At 37.6% G+C, this 6,247-nt stretch overlaps 1 long non-coding RNA gene across 1 annotated transcript in view; it reads right to left on the bottom strand.

Moving 5' to 3' along the window:
- Positions 754 to 6,247, bottom strand: part of LOC110268897 — a 10,361-nt gene continuing 4,867 nt past the window's right edge. The window contains exon 3 of the long non-coding RNA XR_002357638.1: positions 754 to 764. This is a non-coding gene — a long non-coding RNA (uncharacterized LOC110268897). The remainder of the gene's footprint in view (positions 765 to 6,247) is intronic.

Here is a 6,247-nt window from a genome sequence, read left to right as displayed (position 1 = left end):
CCGCAACACCGTGCCCGCCACCGCGCCGGACGCTGCTGCAGCCACCTTCTTCCCCGTTCCACCCCTCCCGCCTACCAAGTTCCGCAAAACGCACCCCCTTTTATCCGTTCGTCGTTTTTCTGTAATTTTTTTCCGTTTCTGTTCATCATTAGGATAGATAGATATGTATGTTGTAGTGGAATTTTTAGGTTGTTAGCTAGCTTAGGCTGTGGTTAGTGGATCTAGGTTTGTTTACTTACACTGTTCCTGTTTCTGTTTTATCATAACTGCTATTCTGCTGTTCCTGTAACCTCGTTCATATGCTGTGATTGCTTGCAATTGCTGCTTGTTACTCTAAATTTTCCTGTTTCTATTCATTACTGGTAACTGCAGCAAGTTTTTAATTCATATGAACTGCTATGATTGCTGTTTATTTTCCGGGACAATCCAATTTTAGCCGGAATGCTACCCAAATTTTTTTGTAAATTGTTTTCATTCATGTTTTGGTTTGGCATTTTTGAACTCTGTTTTACCCAAACCATTTCATGAATGCTATGGCAGACTTTCTTATCCTCTTTGATTTCCTGGTTCATAAACTGTATTTGTGATTCACTGATTCCAATTTTTGCTTTCTTTATTTCTATTCGAATCAGCATCACCCTGTTTTCCTTGTTCGATTATGAGTACTTCTATTCTTACCTGTGAATCCTTGTTATATGGAATTTTTCTATGCCACTTACTTTAACCCGTACTTTACTAACTCACTAATTTTAATTTACTAATTTCTTTTTCAATTTCTAACCATACTAACCCTTTTGATCTCTTTTCTGCTTATTTTCACTTCCCTCTAACTTTCTCACCATGGCATATTGCTTATTTTTCCATTTAACATAAATTCAATCACATTTCATTTACTCATTTTCCTTATTCTATTTCTCCCTTGCCGCTTTGAGTTTCCTTTGTTTAATTGCCTATTTGCTTTCCTATTTTATCCATTTCCTGGTTTTCTGTTTTTCAGGATGTCTGCCTCACAAAGGAAAGGAAAAGGCAAGGCTACTGGCAAGCGCAAGAGAGAAGATTCCTCCCAGTCCATCATTGCTCTAATGCACGATTCTTCATGGCGGGAGAAGAACTTCACACAGCAGGAAAAAGCTGACCAGCTGCTCCCTGCGAATGATCCTATAAAATTTGCAAACCGGTACTGTGAGCTAAAGTACCCGGCTTTTGCAAACTCCAAAAATTTATACCTGGAACGAACTCTGAAGATTCCAGCAGCCCTCCAGCAGTACACCACTGAGCAAATCAAGCAAAGGGGCTGGTTCTTTCTGGAGAGAACACTGACAGAGGTCAACGCATCTTGGGTCCGAGAATTCTACTGCAACTACTATCTCACTACCCTAGATGCAGTGAACCTGAGAGGAAAACAAATTTTGGTCACTGAAGAGGCCTTAGAGGACATTCTCCGGCTCCCAGCCAAGTCCGATAAGCCTGATGGTTATTCAAAGGCTGAGGAGGACATGCGTCAGATGCAGTTTGATTGGGATGCCGTGAAGGCACGGATAGCTCTCGACCCGACAGTTCCTTGGGAGATGGGTCAGGACACTACCATGCCTAGAGGGATCAAGAGAGCATACTTAAACGATGAGGCTCGGTTATGGCATCAGATCTTGAGTAATTATGTGATGCCGAGCACTCACGAGACGGAGATCCCGACTGCTATAATCACCCTCCTTTGGTGTGTGTTGGAGGGTAAGGACCTTTATCTGCCACGTTTCATTCGGCACTATATGGCCAGGGTCCACGTCTGAGGCACCCTCCCTTTTCCGTATCTGGTTACACAGCTTGGCCGTCGAGCTGACGTGCCATGGGAGGATGCCGATGAGAGACCACCAGCGGCGGATTGCAGGAAGATTATTCCGCACAGCCGGAACTTCTTAGCCTTGGGCCACAGACCACCACCATTCACTGCTACTGATAAGTCATCTCCACCGTCTGCTGGACCCTCTTCCTCCACTGCTGCACCACCTACCCCTACCACCACCACTGCACCTCCACCTGCCACAGAGCCCGTCTATCATCTGGTGCACCGCTTGTTTCGACGACTTGACCAGATGGAGCGTCGCAACAAGCGGCGCTATGAGCACCTAAAGCTGATGATACGATCCGGTGACATCTCCTCCGAGCCTGACACACCATCCGAGGCATCTGAGGAGGAGGCGGATGCACCCAAGGCAGAGACCCATCCCCAGGAGGCAGCACCAGCCGCACCACAGGCAGCGGTCCCACATCAGATTGAGGCTGCGGATCTTGAGATCCCGATCCAGTCAGCACCTCCTCCACAGCAGCCAGTCTCCCAGCCTACCACCACTGAGACTCCAGCTACCATCCCTGCCAGTGATGACACTCCTTCACACCCGGCTTGATTGAGCATCGGGGACGATGCTTCCTTTTAAGTGTGGGGAGGTCGCCATCTCTGGCGTTTATTTTGGTGAACCACTACATACTTTTTCTTTTATTTTGGATATTTTTCTGTATTTTTTTTTACTGTTATTTTCTGAGTACTTATACATTGCTTTTATGTACTTTTACTCTATTTTCTGCATTTTGCATCTTTAGCTCATATTTTAGCCATTTAGTTTATTTTAGTTATTTAGTTTAGTTTGCAATTCTGATTTATTAGTGGATTAATTAGTATAGTTTACCCTTTTTAGCATAAGATAGTATAGTTTAAATAGAAAAAATATAAAAAGGAAGTAAGCTATAAAATTGAACATATCAGATTTAAATCCACAAACCTTATATATAGCATTACATGATGTAGTTAAGCTGACAACATTTCATCAAGGAGGAACATTAAAACTTTAAAAGCTACCCTAAATATATTTTTTATGAGAATAATAGGAATTTTTAACTAAACCTGCATACAAGATATAAATGATATATGATGCTTGAGTTAGAGAACACACAGCCTGTGAGTCTTGAGCTTAATTGTATGGTTGCATTCAAACCATAATTTCATTTCTGTGTGTTTCATTTCTTTTTATTCTGATGTTCTTTACTTTGCTTTAATCTATATGTCCAATTATAGGATATAGAATGTAGATACATACCAAGAGAATGATTGAGGCCATCATTTGATTTCAGCTCACTTACCCCAAATTAGCCTACCTTTTACATCACTCTTGTTAAGCCCCCTTGAGCCTTTTAAAACCCCTTTATTCTATTTAGCCAAATTACTAGCCTTAAGCAGAAAAACAAAAGAAAATCCCAAGTGAATCCTTGGTTAGCTTAAGATAGAAAATCATGAATAGAGTTAAATGTGGGAAACCTTTTAGGAACATGGATGATAGAAACAAAAGGTAGAAAAGTTAAAAGAAATAAATTAAATTTGGGAAGCATGCTCATGAGAAAATCTAAGTGATTCAATTACCATGTGCATTAAAAAAAAAGAGAGAGAGAAAGAGTTATTTTTCAGCATTTGAATAAAAGGGGATACAAAAAGAATTCCCCAATGCAAAATAAAAACAATGCACGTGGGATAAAAATAAAAAGTGAAACATGAGCATGTAACAATAAGTGGGATAATATGGGAGAATAGGTAAAGAAGTTTTATCTTGCTAAATATGTTAGGTGAGATCTTAATCTAATTAAGGATTCACTTATTAGCTCACTTAACCCTATATATAAATCCTCACCTTTACCTTGGCCCCATTACAACCTCAATTAAAGACCTCATGACTTTTTGGTATGACTATATTCTATAATTGTTGATTGGTTAGATGAAGAACAAAGTTATAGAAAGTAAGAATAAAAAGAAAAATAAAGTGAATAAACCCAACAAATACTGAGTGACTAGAGAGTAAACACAAAATCCAGTGAGGGTTCAATAACTCATCAACATATATCTGTGCTTAAATTTACTAATTGTTTTGCAAGCTTGTACAATATTTTCTTTCCCATCTCATTTGCTAAAATGCTTTATTATTTAAGGGTTGGCTATACATATACATGACTCCTTGAGAAAGTGAATTAACTTGACTACATGTAAGCTTTATATATGAGTGAATAATTTAGAGTTGCATGATGCATCATTCATTTAGGTAGTTGAATTTAAAATAGGTTGCATTGCATGTCATTCCATCACTTTAACCTTAATTATTTACCTTGGATTTAGCATGAGGACATGCTAGTGTTTAAGTGTGGGGAGGTTGATAAACCCATATTTCGTGAGTTCTTTTGTGCTTAATTTGAGTGATTTATACAATCCTTCACCTACTTATTCACATTAATTGCATGATTTTACTTTCCCTTCCTTATTATGTGATGTAAATGAAAAACATGTTTCCTAAGCTTTAAAATCAATTAATTTAATTACCTTTATTTCCATTCGATGCTGTGATTAGCGTGTTGAGTAGTTTCAGATTTTCTAAGGCAGAATGACTCAAAGGACGGAAAAGGAAACATACAAAAATGGAAGGAGAAAGCAAAACGGAGCTTTAAGGAAACTGGTATCCATGCGATCGCATGGATGACGCGATCGCGTGCCAAGCACGAATCAGCAGCGACGCGGCCGCATGACTGACGCGACCGCGTGGCAAGGAAAAGCTCCAAATGACGCGACCGCATGACCCACGCGGACGCGTGACAGAGTCCACGCACCAGAAATTACAGAAAACGCTCATAGCGATTTCTGAAGCCCTTTTCGGCCCAGATCCAAGTACAGACAGCATAGACCAGAGGTTATAAAGTGTGGGAATGCATCCATTCAAGGGAGCTCGCATATTTTATTTTTCAATGATTTAGATTTAGTTGAGAGGGAGATCTTCTCCTCTCTCTCTCTCTTAGGATTTAGGATTTCTTCTTGTTTTAAGAGTGACTCTCAATCCAGGTTTTATGTTTCTTTGTTTTAGCTTCCTTTTACTTTTATTTATTCCAGCACTTGAATTGATCATTGGATTTATGAATTTCTTCCATGTTACAGACTGTTATTTGAATTAATAATATTTGAGGTATTTTCAGTTTATGATTGTTCTCTTTGATTTAAGTTACCGTTGCTTCCCATCTAAGGATATTTTTATTATTCCAGCAATTTTACTTTTTCCCCTTTTTGGTCCTGGTTAAGAATTCAGTAACTCAACAGTTATTAAACTCAACACAATTGATAATCGTTATCTTGCTAATTGAGCTAAACTTAAGTAATCCCAACCTTTTCTTAGGAAATAAATAGGATTCAAAGGCCAGATTAATTAGTCCCTTGACTTTCCTTTGCCTTAGTGAAGATTGACCAAGTGGAGTTTAGATTCAACTTTCATTATAGTTGAGAGAGATAACTACGTTGGACCTCCAACTTCTCTTACCTTGCCAAAAGTCTGTTTTACAGTATTTATTTGTTTTAATTGCCATTTACTTTACTTGTCATTTAAATTACTTGCTTCTCATCTTCTAAACCCCGATTACAACCTTTATAGCCAATAATAAGAACATACTTTCTCGCAATTCCTTGAGAAGACGACCCGAGGTTTGAATACTCGGTTAACAATTTTTAAAGGGGTTTGTTACTTGTGACATCCAAAACGTTTGTATGAAAGGACTTTTGAAGGTTTAGAAACTATACTTGCAACGAGGATTTATCCGCAAATTTCTAGACCACGCAAAAGTTCTCTCATCACACCCCCATTCCATCATACACACAAGTCGGATGGCGGCTCCAGGCACAAACCAAGTTAGAGACCATCTCCTCCTGACATTTGGGCCAGTTTTACAAGCCCAGTCCACTAATCTCCGGTTACCCATCATAACAATATTCATTACCTCTTCTTATATTTACTATATAAATTAATATTTATTTCATAATTTTTTTTATCTCTTCTCATATAATCTCATATCTCTTTCACTTTCTCTTTCTCACTCTCCGCTCTTGCTAATTTTTTGCATAACTAGAATTTAGTTGATGACCATAATTTTTATTTTTTTTAATTTGCTAAATGTATGTCCTAGATGATTGTGTGATTTTATTCATTAGTTTTATCATTTTTTGTGTAATTGTATTAACTAGTTATATAGTGTCTTTATTGTCTACATATTACTTCTTTTTTCTTTCAACAATTTATAATTTTTAATATCATTTATTTGTAACAATGTTATTAAAAATACATGTTATTATGATTCATAAAAAATAAAATTAAAAAATTAAATATTATTTTAATTATCAAAATATTAATAATATTTATACTTGTATTTTATCTAATAATTTTATTATTGTATTATA

The sequence above is a fragment of the Arachis ipaensis genome, chromosome B02 (assembly GCF_000816755.2).
Source record: "Arachis ipaensis cultivar K30076 chromosome B02, Araip1.1, whole genome shotgun sequence".
Classification (NCBI taxonomy): Eukaryota; Viridiplantae; Streptophyta; class Magnoliopsida; order Fabales; family Fabaceae; genus Arachis; species Arachis ipaensis.
The sequence above is the reverse complement of the archived record's forward strand: the minus strand, read 5'-3'. Positions and strand labels throughout refer to the sequence as shown.